The sequence below is a fragment of the Ambystoma mexicanum genome, chromosome 4q, assembly GCF_040938575.1.
Source record: "Ambystoma mexicanum isolate Mex_15411 chromosome 4q, UKY_AmexF1_1, whole genome shotgun sequence".
Classification (NCBI taxonomy): Eukaryota; Metazoa; Chordata; class Amphibia; order Caudata; family Ambystomatidae; genus Ambystoma; species Ambystoma mexicanum.
Window position 1 is genome coordinate 563,696,356 of NC_090928.1, and position 16,153 is coordinate 563,712,508.

Sequence of the window (16,153 nt, forward strand, 5' to 3'; positions counted from 1 at the left end):
ATAGGGAGAGTTACATTAGCCCTAGGTACTATGGAGACAGACCCCGGGCAGGATATCGGCCTGATATGTCAGGTATGAATAATAATCAGAGACAAAGCCAGGATCAAAGAAATGATGGTCCCTACCAGACATTGGGGACACAGAGCAGATTTGACCCCAATACCATGATATATGGTAATAAGGATAGGTCCCGATATGTGGATGTATTTGCTGATAATGGGAATCAACATAGGGGCCACTACCCACAACCTGAGAGACAGGACATGAACTACACTCCACGTCAGTACACTGATTCCCCACCAGGGGACTATAATCAAAGGATGGGCGCACCCCGCTCCCCTCCACAAATGAATCAAGAGTTCAGGAACCATTCCAATAGAAATCACTCAACTGAGAGGTATCAGAATAGGTCCAATCAGGGGGAAAGCAATCAATATCGATCTAGGCCACACAGAGAGGATTCTAGCGAGATGGAAAGATTCCAGTGCCTTGAGGCCCAAGTGAAAATGTTAGCTGAGCAAATAGGAAAGCTCTGTACAGTGCAAAAACAGCCATCCAAGGAGGGGGCTGATGGCCATAGCAATGACCGGGGGGCGTCTGAGAAGTGACTAAGTACTCATGATACCTGCGGTGCCAAAAAGACAGATTGCCCTGATGTAATTTCGCATAATGACTCTGAGATGTTTAATGATTTAAAAGTGGAAACGCCAGTAAATGAACATGTAACAGAAAGTGCAAACACTTTTAAAAAAGAGGTACGATTTAACCTAGAGCTAAATCAAACATTGAAGGTTTGTGCAAATGAAAAAGAAACACCTGAAATTCCAAAAGGACAAAGGGACAGATTTAAGAAAAATAACTCATGCATGGGGAATACCAGTGAACAGGGAGTAAGTGGGGATGCTAGAGCACCTTCCCTGGACAGTGAAAATGGTGAACAAACACAGACAGAAAAAGGAAATACTCAAAAGGAGGGTACAAATCAATCACCTGAAGAATTCTTTGAGCCAAGTATTTTTGAAGAGGCTGAAAGGGCTGGTACCACACTAAATGATCACAAATGCACAGAATTAAATAATGACAAATTACTAAATTATGTTGTTACACATGTTCAGTTGGAAGGTTGTAATGTGGTCCCTGATGATACCCAGATGGATGGGCGAACAGTGGCCACACTCCAAAAAACCTCTGAACATGGAGAAATGAATAAAGTCTCTCGCGCAGAAATGGGTAAAAAGGAGGGAAACATGTCTTTCCATTTACCAATGTGCTTAGCCAAAAGTGAAAAAGGCCTGAGAAAGGTGAGCCCTGAAATCAGTAAGAATTCACATCTTCTTATGTGTATTATAGGAAGTTGAGGACAGATATTATGCACCCATCACTGTAGAAGAAAAATGCCAAACATTTGCTATGATTGACACTGGCGCACAGGCCACAATTATGTCCAAGGAGCTGGTAAAGAGTATCAATGAAGGGAGACCCCCACAGAATCAGATCACAGTGAAGGAAAATCAAGGTCCAGTGCATAACTTAAATGGGGAGGAGGTGCCCATCATAGGTGTAACTGAGGTTGACATAAAAATAGGAAAGCACAGAATGAAACAAGACTTATTGATCACATCTATTTGTGAAATTCCATGTCTGATGGGGACAGATTGCCTGAAAAGATTGTCTCCTCTCATAGATGGGGTGAATGGAGTGCTGTGGTCCTTAACCAAAAAACCATTGAGACCTAAGAAACTAAAATCACAAAACAGCAACATAAATGAATGTCACACCGTTGCCAAAACAAATGATGCTGTGGAGGTATATCTCCAGAATAGTTGCATACCTAGTGTCACTGTTATATTAATGTGTCAAGACAAAATGCAGAGCGACAATGAAAGACTACCTGTACAAATATACTTGGACCCAAGGAAAAATTGGCAGACTGCCATAGATGAGCATACATTACTTTTTTATTTAAAAGAGAAAACAATCAAACAGAATATTGATCCTAAAACAGATTCAGAAAAACACATTACCACTCTTGCTGAAATATACATAGAAGATGAGCAACCATGGGTTCATGTTGGTATAAATGACTGTTTTAAAACAATAAAAGCCACTTTAGCACTTGAACAGGAGAGGAGCTTCATTAATGAGAAATTGTTGCAAAAAATAATGGAGAGGGAGGAAATCCCGAAATTTAGGATTAAAAACCAATATATTTCTGGGTTGGACAGTCCAGACTTTGAAAACCGAATTGCAGGCAGATGCATGCTTAAAATTAGCATTGGGCAGAAAACAATTTACCATAATGTAGGGATAGTGAGTGGAGCACAAAATGACTTTTACATGGGTAATGACATCATGCACAGAATGTGTATGGTGTTTTAGATTTCCTTAATCAAAAAATATGGTCACGCCTAGGTGGGCCGGCACCTGAATTTGAAGACAAAATAACCGGAATGCCAAAGAAAAGATGACTTCTATAGAAAAGGATCCACGAGTACCAAGATGAAAGGGTACCCGAATGAACCAAAAGAGGCAGACAAGTGTCCTGGCATATGGAGTTCCACGTATTTATTATTTTAATTAATTGTTTTAATCTGTTATGTTAATTATTTGTTTTAGTTAGTTGTTTTATTTTATTATTTTCAATTGACTTCAAGTTTCAAGTATAAAATTGAAACACTGGACTATGGACACTTCCATTGGGAAGGCAAATGTAGAACCTTTTATAAGAATTGATGAATTCAGATGAATTTTAATAATATGTTGATTGAACAGTGATTTTTCAATTTTCATCTTCACAACAAGAATGGTAATTGTATTGGATTGTTACATTTTGAAAAGAAGAAAAGAATCAGATTGTTTTTTAAAATTGGCTTGGATTGTAGCCAAGTTCTAAAGAAAAAGGAGGGTATATGTAGGATTGTTTAGCGTGTTTTGGGAGCACAGAGCGCAGCACCACTGCACAGAATCAATGTATAGCATGTTTTTTGAAGTGCAGCGCCACTGCATGGGTTTGATGCATTGATATAATGTGGTACAGCAAGACATGTGTTATTGAGCATTTTTTTATGCAGCGCCACTGGATGGGTTTAATGCAAATGCTTCAAGCTATGTGTTGCCAGTGCAACATATGGAGATGTAAATGAAGACAGTCTACACAGGTTAAAAACAAACCATTTTCTCATTTAAAAGCGCATTTTATTTTTCATATTCAAAATGCACACAATTTTTTTCTTTTTACCTGAAATTCCTCTGTTGCAGGAGACACATTTGAGGATTAATGAACTAACTTCATTAACAAAAAACTAACACGCTAACTCATTAATTATATAATGTGTTCTACACTGCAAAATGAGGCAGGCTGAAACTCATTTCAGACTACATTCAGATTTTTTTTTCTTTGCTTCTATCTGCGCTCTGTCCACAGTATTTGCAGGAAGCAAAGACTCGAATAAGCAGGAAATCAGTTTGGTTACAGTTGCAACTGTATAAACCAAGCCATTGTGTGCAGAGGGTGGATAGGGCATGATAGAATGTTATTGGTTAGGATCCTTTGGTAGGAGGTAACCAGAGTTTTCTTGTATAATCTCGAGGAAGAAGCTAGGAGGAGAGATCTTGACACAGCTCGGAGAAGGACTGGGTTGATAGCTGGGGATGCCTGATTCCTAAAGCAGATTCAACTTGGTTGCAGAGACTGGGATTGCCAGTCAACAAGTCCCAGTTTGAGTGACAGCAAATGCTTGTCCTTGCTGGGTGAACCCCTCCAGAAGGCGACCAGCCAAAGAAGTTACATGCTGAACAAGCCTGGTAATTATCTCGCTGAAGTGTGGGGCTGAGTGTGTGTGCGAAAATATTCAGTCAGTGGAGGAAAGGAGATTCCTGTGCTTTACCCACATGTTTAATGTTGCAAATTGAATTCTTGTTCCCCGCCACTCTCTTCTCAGTGTATCACAAATAATGCTGTTACTGTGCTATTTCATTTATTTCTGTAATAAGAGTGAGATTGTGTTTAAATGCAACTTTTATAATACACAAAAATATCTGAAAGCAGACGGGTGGTGTGTTTTATTTTCTCTTTCCTTTGTGCATTTACCAATACAGTGCTGATGATGTGGGGAGATGTTTAGACAGTGCAATTGTCATTTTTAAGGTAGCTAAAAATAAGATTTGGCTGCAGCTGTGTGCACAATGTCATTCAGTATGAGCAATTATAACTAACTGTGTGTGTTATAGTCTGCTGGAGGTCTATGAGTCGGCAGAAAGAGAGGCCCTGGACATAGCTCACCAAACGGAAATAAGTTGGTGATAGATACCGCATGATAGCTTGCTGCCGTAGATAAGACAGTGAGAAATTGCCCATGGTGGCACACTAAAAATGAAAATGTGGTGTTCCTGAAATGCAAGCCTGAGGTCTCTCTAGTGATTACACGAAAAATCAAAAAAAAAATAAGGGGTTCTGGGTATTGGGGCCACAAATAAAACAAAGGAGTTATGCTCACCAAAAATACCACCAACCACGCATACCAACCACACATACCAACCACGCATGTCTGTGTACTGAAATAATGCATATCCACTGTATTATTATTATACATAACCCAATCTGAATACAAAGAGTGATTGTTGCTAAATTATTTTTCGGCGGTAAGAAAATACCGCCAGGCCCCAAATCTACACAAAATACCCAAAAGTTCCTGAAGTTCTCGCTGTTCCTGAGCCTCAGTCGTGGGACAAGAGGGAGGTGTTACCTGGCAAATTTCTATTTCTGCACTTTCTTTTGGTTTGAGATACATCACATCTGAAACAGGAAGACTGGCCTAATAATTTGGCATAAGGACTGGCCTAAACATCTAACAGCCATGAAAGCAGATGTTGCAAAGAACCACCAGAGCACAACCAGCCGAGCTAGCTGTGGAATGCCAGCCAGCCAGGTCTCGCAGATGGGCATCAACAGCCCTCCCTTTGAGAACGTACACAGCACAGTTCTGAAGCTGCTGGCTGAAGTCCCAAGGTCGATAAGAGCCTGCCTTGCAAAGACAATATGAAATGTACTTGATTCCCTCTCTTCGACCAAATGAGCTGTTGTTATGAATACATACGGTTAATGGTAGGAGATTAATATTTAGCTTTGCATTGTATATAAGTATGAGCCAGGCCTGGGAGGGGGCGGAGTCGATGCAGCCCTCCAGCGCCTGGTGTGTGTGTTAACATTATAGCGCTTTTACTCCCAAACTTCTGGCTTTGTTTATTATTTGTGTCTGAGTGCCGAGTGCCTGGAATGCCTGAGACCGTGTGAGGGAGCTAGATGACCACTAGTATCCTGGGGAGCAGGACGAATGAATGTAACATTTGGTGCTGAAACCCAGAAGCTCCTCGTCTCTTCATCAAGTGCATGGCATGGAGATAGAGATTACAGCAACAGAACGGGTAAGTGAAAAAATGTTTTTCGCTGTACCTGTTGCATGTTTCGGTAGTGGAATTTGGAGTCTTCAGGGACTCTAGGAATAATACAAAGATAGGACAGAGCATTCTTAGGCACCTGTAATAGAGTCAGAGCCCTGGGTCGTGGAGTGTGGGTGTAGGGTCGATGCGGTAGAGGGCACAGAGTGCGAGTGTGAGGTCTGTCTGACAGTTCAGTTAAAGTGGAATAAAAGAGATTAAAGAATACAGATTACAGAATACAGTTTCAGTGGCAATATGGCAGATGCTGGTCCACTGACAAGGCAAGAGGCGGGTGGAGATCAATCATATAAATCAGGGGCAAGGGCTGTTCTGGAGAGGCTGAAGAGCATGTTGCACAATTGGGATGTGATCCCCCAGTCAGCACAAAAGAAGATGGGGTGGGGGCTGTCCAGGAACATCAGTTACAAAGGGTACCACAGGATAGGGACTAGGGAGACAGTGCTGAATCACAAGCAAAACACAAATATATCACAAAGGGGATGGAGGTACAGAGTGATCAGAGACGCTCAGATTTTGAAGTAATGCTTACACAAATGTTCATGAGGGGCACAATATGGCGGCTGTTGCCAGACGAGATAAGGAGGGTGATGGAAGGGAATGTGGAGGAAAGGTTACAATCCGCCCAGGGGTGCGTAGACATTCTGAATGCAGCTGATGACACATGGCTGAGATTGAAAAAAGCAGTGTCAGTGAAGGAGTGGGAGGAGGGAGGAAACACAGAGGCGACAGGAATGTGAGGTGCCAGCACCAGTGCCTGTGGGGGTTGGGGTGGATGACTCAGAACGCGGTAGGGGAGGCTATATGTATTTCCGAAAAAGGGGAGGAACTGGGGAAAGACACGGGCTGGTGGGGTACCGGAGGAGGCAACTGTGTGCAAAAGAGGGGAGGGGGACATTTTAGATAAAAGAGATACAATGACTGATTTGACAAACAGGGTCCAGACACAATGGGGGGAGGCATGTCCGGACAAAGTGGCAATAAATAAACTGGAGTTCAGAAGGATGGGTGACTGTGGAGTGTGCACCTTAGATGAGGAAGTGAACAAGATGCTAGTGAAAGGTGTAGTTTCAAGCGAATACATGTCAGAGAATGTCAAATCACAACAGGATGCTTTCAAGGAATGTGCACCAGAGAAGGACATTGACATGCCCACATATGAAGTTGGTGGTCAGTGTCAGTGTGACTTAATAGTGTTTGTGGGGAAGAGCACAGCATGGTGAAGCACAATCAGTGGTGCTGGCTCTGAGAAGAAAGGTAATAACTGCATTTGAACAAGAGTGGCCCGTGGCACCTGACAATGATCCAAAGTCAGAGCTAATGGCATCCATAGAAGATAAGGAGTGTCATTTGATGGAGGGGCCACAGCTTGAAGGGGTGGAGATTATCCTACAGAATATCAAGAAGCAGGATCAAAGGAACTGTGAGAGCCTCCTGACCATTTGGAAAGTGGAGGATGAACTAATGATTCAGCATCTGGATGAGCATATACAGGATAAGTGTGTAGAAATGACGGGTATGTGACCCTGATGAGTATGTAAAGCACATCAATATGGACAACGCATGAATATGGAAGTGTGAAGAGTGTGCAGACCTAGCCAATGTACAAAGCGGAGGCGTGTACAGAGTGGAGCAGGGTACAGAGCGGAGGAGTGTACAGAGTGGAGGAGTGTACAGAGCAGAGGAGTGTACAGAATGCAGGAGTGGTTAGACCAGAGGAGTGGATAGACTGGAGGTGTGGATAGACCAGAGAAGTGGATAGACCAGAGGAGTGGATAGACGAGAGGAGTGGAAGAGAGGATTGAACGGAAGAGAGAATGAGTATATAGGGCGGATGGATGGATAGAGCGGATGAGCGAATACAATGGATGAGATGATAGAACGGACAAGTGGATAGAACGGATGAGAGAATTAATGGATATGGCGGATGAGTGGATAGGGCAGATGAGTGAATAGAGAGGATGAGTGGATAACGCAGAGGAGTGTTAGAACGTATGAGTGGATAAGTGTACAGACTGGATGAGTGGATAAAGCCAATGAGTAGATAGAGCGTATGCGTGGATAAGTGTACAGAGTGAATGACTGTACAGAACAGATGAAAGTATAGAATGGATGAGGGTCGAGATGAACATATAAGACAGAATATCGCTGCTGAATTTGTGAAAGGCAAAAGCCCTTAAAGCAGATGACTACGAGGAGCAGATGAGTGCGGGGAGCAAATGAGCACAGGGATCAGATAAGTGTGTAGAAGGGATGAATGCGTAGAGGGATGAGTGCGTAGAGAGGAAGAATGCTTAGAGAATGAGTGCATAGAGAATGAGTGCGTAGAAGGGATGAGTGCGTAGAAGGGATGAGTGCATAGAAGGGATGAGTGCATAGAAGAGATGAGTGCATAGAAGGGATGAGTTCATAGAAAGAATGAGTGCGTAGAAGGGATGAGTGTGTAGAAGGGATGTGTGCGTAGAAGGGATGAGTGCGTAGAAGGGATGGGTGCGTAGAGGGGATGAGTGCATAGAGGGGGTGAGTGCGTAAAGGGGGTGTGAACATAGAGGGAGTGGGTGCATAGAGGGAGTGTGTGTGCAGAGGGAGTGGGTGCGCAGAGGAGGTGAGTGCGTCATGGGGGTGTATGCATCGTGGGGGTGTGTACATGATGAGGGTGAGTGCGTCATAGGGGTGAGTGTGTCGTAGGGGTGCGTGCATTGTAGGGGTGAGTACGTCAAGGGGGTAAGTGCATCAAGGGAGTGAGTATGTCGGGGTGAGTGCGTTGAGGGGGTGAGTGCGTCGAGGGGTTGATTGCGTCGAGGGCGTGAGTGCATCGAGGGGGTGAGTGCGTCGAGGGGGTGAATGCGCAGAGTGGGTGAGTGCGTCGAGAGGGTGAATGCACAGCTTGGGTGAGTGGATAGAGCGGATAGAGCGAATGAGAGGATAGAACGGATAAGTGGATAGAACAGATGAGAGAATGAGTGAATAGGGCAGATGAATGGATAGGGCGGATGAGTGAATAGAGTGGATGAGAGGATAGAACGGACAAGTGGATAGAACGGATGAGAGAATGAGTGGATTGAGCGGATGAGTGGATAGGGCAGATGAGTGACTAGAGTGGATAAAGCGGATGAGGGTTAGAGCGTATGAGTGGATAAGTGTACAGAGTGGGTAAGTGTACAGAGTGGAACAGATGAGTGTAGAGATGAATAAATAGGACGGAATACTGATGTTGAATGCGTGAAAGACACAAGTGCTTAAAACAGATGAGTGCGGGGATCAGATAAGTGCGCAGAAGGGATGATTGCGTAGAGGGATGAGTGCGTAAAGGGAGTTGAATTGCGTAGAGGGGTCGAGCGCGTAGAGAGGAATAATGCGTAGAGAAGATGAGTGTGTAGAAGGGATGAATGCGAAGAAGGGATGAGTGCGTAGAGGGGTGAGTGCATAGAGGGGGTGAGTGCGTAGAGGGGGTGTGTGCGTAGAGGAGGTGAGTGCGTAGAGGGGGTGAGCGTGTCGAGGGTTTGTGTGCGTAGAGGGGGTGAGTGGGTAGAGGAGTGAGTGGGTAGAGGGGGTGAGTAGGTACATGCTTTATGGAGACAAGAGCGCATGCGTGGGGCAAACAAGACTGGATAGGGGGCATGGAACGGACTGAAGCGCATAGAAATGTGCAACATATGAAGTATGGTTTGGAAGGCAGAGAACGCTTAAAGAGCATTTAACTCACAATGACTGGAGGACGCATGGCTAACTGGAGCACACGGTGCAAACTCAAACGAACGCGGTAAGCCGGAATGCATGAATGCGTGACCTAAATATATGGAACAGACTGGGATCCATGGAGTGAATAGGAATGCATGGAACGGTCTGGAGCACGCGACGTATATAGTATGATTTGGAATGCAGAGATTATCTGAAAACATATATAACCCATCTTATCCCACCACCACGCTTACTCTCTCCTTACATCACCACTCAACTAGAACACAGTGATACTATGACACCATTCGGTATAACTGTTCTCATACCAACACTCGCCGCTCACTCCACATCATTCTAAGTAATCACTGCTGGTAACACACCCCCCAGCCAGGCGTTCTGCTCAGGCCTAACGCAGCCACATCCGCTCTGGATAAATCCTGCCAGAACGAAGACATACTCCTGACCTCTCAACCAGCAGACCTACCGATAGAATGCAGCTATTACACGGACACTGCACGAGCTGCACACATACCCGGTGCCCATGGGCACCCTTTTGTCTCTCTCTACTCTCTCTACTGATATGAACTTCGGTTCCCAAGGGCGTTCAACCTACCAGCGCCTTCAGACCATACAATGGTATATAAGGCCCTACATAAATGCAAAATAACAATACAACAATAACAATCTCAATGCAGAGAAAGGGCAAGACAATGCATTTCAGTGCCTGACAGAGAGGGCCCGGTGGCCCACGGCAAAAGAAGATTGGCAGGAGCACATGGACATTTGTGTGGCTGAATGGAAGAAAAAACAGAAAGAGGTGCCAAAGAAGGAGCCGTTCAAACAGATGGATGTGAAAGACACACAGTGGGAAGACTGGCTGTCAATTGTTCTCCATGGACTGCTGAGAGAGTTTTTAGTGACCAGGTATTCACCATGCAAGATGCTACTTGGGAAACATATGACAAGCACTAACAAGTTGCTGCTGACACTGACTGTGGGTGCACCTAGGGACTGGGAGGTACTAGAGGGTTAGTATTTACTGGAAAGTAAGGGAGACGGACTTGGACAGTGTAAACAAATTTGACAGACATAGAAATGGCGTGATGCTGAATGTGAGAGTGGCAGGGGTGCTCAGAGCTAGAAAGGGTGGGACATGTAGATATGCCTGTTTTCGGTGTTTTAGATGCACCCTAGATTCTGGCTCATGCTAACAGGTGGGGTTCTGTATGCAATACAGTACAGTGAATGGCTTTAAATGAGTAAGACATAAATAAGCTGTCTTAGTTTGGTAATGTTTTTTGTAATGTGCTTATGTAGAAGTAGTTCAAGGGTTTTGGTGAGCGATTCATAGATAAAATAAGAAGAGATGAAAAATAAGTGGGCACATGTTACCTGACACATTTCTGATTTTGCACTTTCCTTTTGTTTGAGATACATCACATCTGAAGCAGGAAGACTGGCCTAATGATTTGGCATAAGGACTGGCCTAAACATCTAACAGCCATGAAAGCAGATGTTGCAGAGAACCACCAGAGCACAACCAGCTGAGCTAGTTGTGGAATGCCTGCCAGCCAGGCCTCACAGATGGGCATCAACAGCCCTCCCTTCCAGAACGTACACAGCACAGTTCTGAAGCTGCTGGCTGAAGTCCCAAGGTTGATAAGAGACTGCCTTGCAAAGACAATCTGAAATGTCCTTGATTCTCTCTCTTCAGCGAATTGACCTTTTGTTATGAATACGCACGGCTAATGGGAGGAGATTAATATGTAGCTTTGCATTGTACATAAGAATGAGCCAGGCATGGGAGGGGGCAGAGTTGATGCAGCCCTCCAGAGCCTGGTGTGTTTGTGTTAATATTACAGCACTTTTACACCAAAACTTCTGGCTTTGTTTATTATTTGTGTCTGAGTGCTGAGTGCCGAGTGCCAGGAATGCCTGAGACAGTGTGAGGGAGCAAGACGAGCACTAGTATCGAGGTAAGCAGGATGAACAAATGTAACAGGAGGACATCAGGAGTTTCCTGCACTGCACAGGGAAGAAGCCACACGCTTGGCAAAACGTTGGTTTAAGGAGTGAGTGCCTTAAAGTTCACAATCTGGTATCCTTCTCTCTGGCTATCTGGTTTTCAACAGCACTCTGAAGAAAATTCGAACAGTATGGAGATGGTTTCCAGGTGGCTTGTGAGTTGGTTGTTCCCACCAGCTCAAGGGAAGGAGTCTTGTTTGAAGGGCTTCTCTGTCGAGGGAGTTTCAGGCATTTCAGACCTGCAGCAGGGCTTCACCGGGCAAACCAACGGTCCAGGAGTTGCAGCAGTCGTCTTCCTTCAGCTCATCTTTGGTTCTTTCGTTCCAGTGGTAGACTCTGCCTTCCAAGTGCGAGAGACCTGCTTTTAAACAGTTTTTTCCCATTCATTCCAGCTAGCTGTCACTCATTAAGGATAGGAAACAAGCAGTTAATCTTTATGGTGGACTCAGGAGCGGAAAAATCGTGCCTCATGGAAGGCCAGTTTCTGCTATCGGGCTGAACCCTGCACAGTAGAAGACATGCAATCTCAGGATTGCGCCATACATGAGGGGGAAGGTGATGATATCCCCAAAGCCAGTGAAAATGCTCTAGAGGAAGGTGGGGTGTACTTCATGGACAAAACAGCGTCCATTGATTGTGAGACAGGACAACAGCATGTAGGGGCAGCAGTGGTGAGAATAGAAGGAGAAGGATATGAGGTGATAGTGCAGAAATGACTCCCTTCACATTTTTCAGCACAGGCAGCAGAACTCATAGCACTAATTTAAACATTACACACAGCCAAAGGATGAGCAGTGACAATATACTCTAACTCAGCATATGTGACAAAGACAGTGCAATCCGACTGTCAGATGGATTCAGCAGAGTGGATGGCTCTCCTGTACAGCAAGCACAACTGTTGAATGACCTTATTGAAGCATTGGCTGAGCCCTCAGTAGTGGCTTTAGTGAAATGCCAGGCCCACATAAATAACACTGATGCCACCACACTGGGAAACACAGCAGCGGATGCCGCTGCAAAAGAAACTGTGTATTTTGACGTTCCCCAAAAAGTAGAATGTGTAATAAAAAGAAATCTACAAGACAACAAGGAACGGGGTATAAATCCATGCTCATAATGCAAATAATAGAATTGCAGAAGCATGTCCCAATAGAAGAACAGGAAATATGGGTAAAGAGGGGATGCAAGCAGTCCCCCACAAACCTCCTCTGGCATCAAGAAATGACAGGAAAAGTGGTGATACCAGTAGAATTATTGCACATGGCCTTCCAATAGCTTAATTTCCCTGCACATGTTACCCAACAACACATAGCAGCAGATATCCCGGAGGAATGGTTTTTTCCAAACCTCCAAGAACACCTTGCAAAATTGATAATAGAATGCACTACATGCCAGACATACAGTTTGGGGATGACACTTAGGACGCTGCGGGGAACAGTGTGGCACCCAATAGCACCATTTCCGGGGTTACACATTGACTATGCCAACATGGGCGAAAGGTGCAATGGGGCAAGATATCTCATTGTGGTAGTGTGCCACTTTTAACTCTGGGTGGAAGCAGGACCTTGTCCACACCCGGAAGCCAAGTGTGCATCAAAGTTCCTGGTAAGGGAGGTATTCCCGAGGTGGGGAATTTGTGACATAATACGTTCAGACAATGGCACTCATTTTGTAAATGACCTCTTCAAGGAAGTGACATCATTGCTAGGTGTGACACACAAACTGTGTTTGATTTATCACCTGCAGGCTAACTGGGTGGTAGAGAAGATAAATGGCCTCTTCAAAAGTAGACTCGCCAAATAATGCCACACATTAAAAAAGAACTCGGTGCATTGCCTGCCCCTAGCACTGTTCCCACTCGGAACGGAGCCTAGTAAGGACCATCATTTGTCCCCGCACGGGATAGTGATGGGGAGGCACATTCAAACGTCACTATCTCCAGTAAGAAGGAAGTCAGGCACCAACAGAGCTGCTAGAGTGCTGGGGGATGAGTTTAAAGAATATCTCACCTAACTGACACAAGCTGTGCGGAGTATAGCCAAACAAATAGCGCCTCCATTTACATGAGAAAGTGAAACAGACACAAACACCCCAGCAGCAGACAGTCCGATGATGTAGTTAATGCCTGGTGAAAGTGTGTATGTACGCAGTTTCCTGCGAAGATGGAACTCTCCATGATTCCGCAGGCCCTATGAGGTAGTGTATTGCACAAAAACACACCTTCTGCGGTAAAGGCTAAGGGCCTGAAGTACTGGATACACCTCATAGACGTCAGAAAAGTACACAATAGCACAGTGCCCCATGGGGAACAACCACAAGGGCAGGAAAGTGCAGTTCCATAATGAAAAATATGCCAATAAACCAATGGGCAAAGAAAGATGAAAAGCAGAAAATTAAATGCAAAATGTCGTTACAGTATACAGTATTACTAATAGTATATCGATGTTCAAAAATGATTTAATGAATGTGATGCCACTTTATGCTCTCTCTCTCTCTCTCTCTCTCTCTCTCTCTCTCTCTCTCTCTCTCTCTCTCTCTCCCTCCCTCTCTCTCCCTCTCTCTCTCACTGTTTCTCTAACCCTCCTTCCAAATAAGTGTTGGTTCTCAAGTAAATGTAAATAAATTGCTTGTTGAGGAGATAAATGATAGAATATGATTTATCTGTGTTTTACTTAACCCATTCATGTCGCCCCTTCAGGTGGAAATATGACGGAAAGGAGGGCCCTCACTAACAACACTACAAGTGTAGATAGCAATAGGGAAGAAGTTAGTGCTACTAGAGCTTATAGTTATGAGTGCGGGTTTTACTTTGTAGCCATTATTTTTTCTGTAATGTTGTTTTGTCTGGGGTTATACTGGAGCATCTCTTTTATATTGGGTGATATAAAATAGGGGGGATGGGGTAAAACTAATACAAGATGGGTCGAGCCTCATTTGGAATGGGTTCAAATTAATATGGGCCCACAATGCCTCTGTAAACATTAATCTTACCACTCTGCACAAAAACCAAACTGTTAAAACCCCGAATTTCACATATGCTGCTATGGGTTATGATGTTGATGAAGTATCAAATGACTATAATGTTGACACTCCGATATTTAATGTAATGGTATCGCAATATGTACATATGCACACAACCAGGGAACCTACCTCAGATGGCGAGAATATACACTTTAAGCCCCATGTCCCCACCACACAAATGTATTCAACCTCACAGTCTTGGCAGAGTGATAGTGAATACAATGATGAAACATGGACAGACATTTTTCCATACGATATCAAAGGGTGAAAAGGTATAGAATGGTTTAGGGGGGAATAAGAGATGGAATAGGGAGTCAGAATGTAAGAGGTATGATGCGTACCATGACCTGGGATTAGATACTGTAGAAGACCACCACCAACCGGATCAATCCAATAAATGGTATTCAGATATGAGTGCCATTGCTAAACAGGCGACCAATGAAAGTTGGTACGTCTGCTCTTTGATACCCCATCCGTCTGGGATGCCCAAAGTTCTCATACCTCAAGAAATGCCTTTGTTGGATGCCCAGTGTATTGTACATCTAGCCCTCTGTAGGATTTGAAGAAAAATGTCAATGGGTCAAACGAACATGCACTCCAACATGGTCCCAACACATCGCATAACTAACTAACGTGGCAGTCCTTGTAAAAAAATTAAGATACAACGGAAAATACAGCACAAACTTTGCTTTCACGGAGAAGGGAAGGTGCCCATGGGCTCAAACAAACATTGCAATAAAATGCATATCCTCCCAGATATGAGGAAAGGCACAGCAGCATTAATGGACACTTACTGGGCATGTGGCAAGCAAGCCTACCTGCACCTCCCACCGTCATGGAGAGGTACTTGCACCATGGCCACTTTGCATTCGCCCTGATGGTGATCCCGGAAAGCCATGTCCATGGGGGATGGGTGCCAAATGAAACGTATTCAGCACCCAAGCAATCTACTGAAGAGCCCTCCATATATGACATCCTGTCAGAAGATATGTTGCAGGAAAGAGTATCCTGCAAGAGGCGATCATCAAACTATATCTCCAGTAAATCCTCACAACACCTGGCAGAAATTCCTGACCAATACAGACTCTTTAACTCTGCAGAAATGTTCTTCTCCTCCCTTGTGCCAAGTATCCAGCTGCGTGCGAATGCCAAATGGCTTAAAATCATCTGCTGCAAGCTCATCCAGCTGGCCAACAACACAGACGAGGGATTCAACATGATCAAAGTGGACATTCGAGCCCTACGGTTGATGACCATGCAAAACCAGTATGTCCTGGACCTCCTCACAGCAATGGATGGCGATATTTGCCAAAAAATTGGGAGTGCATGTTGTACATTCGCACCTTCTGCCGACATGGACAATGGAACCTTGTCATTTTTGATATCTGCAGTGCATAAACTCGACGAAAGAATTAAGAAAGAAGGAGTATCCAACCCAGCAACTGGTTCAATGACATCTTTGACTGGGTCCTTTCCTAGTTCGGAACTATGATGAACATTTTTTTCCCGCTTATAGTTTTCCTGTTACTGATTTTTTGTGTGTGCCAGGTAGGGGTTCTATGTTGCGCAAAATCAATGGCTAGTTCTGCAATGATGATGGTGACAATGGGCAAACCGACAAAGGTGCAAACTATGAAGAATTCACAAATGCAGACCGGGGAATCTAGTATGACAGCAGTGTTCCACAACCCATGGGACAGGGGGGACAGTTTGTATTATACCACAACCAAAGAACCCAGGGAATTGGAATGGTATAAGGAAGTGTGCGTGGACCTGGATGGGGATGGGGGATTTATATGACATGCACCCCTGATGAATATGCTAGAAGAAGCCAAAGCTTACGAGGTGTCTGTAGAGCATGGATGCCAATAAAAGGGACCCCTGCTTGGGATGATGCAGTGCTGGAGTAGTTTTTTACATTAATTGTAACGAAAGGGGAGAATGTAAGGAAGGAGGGGGTTGGTTTTCC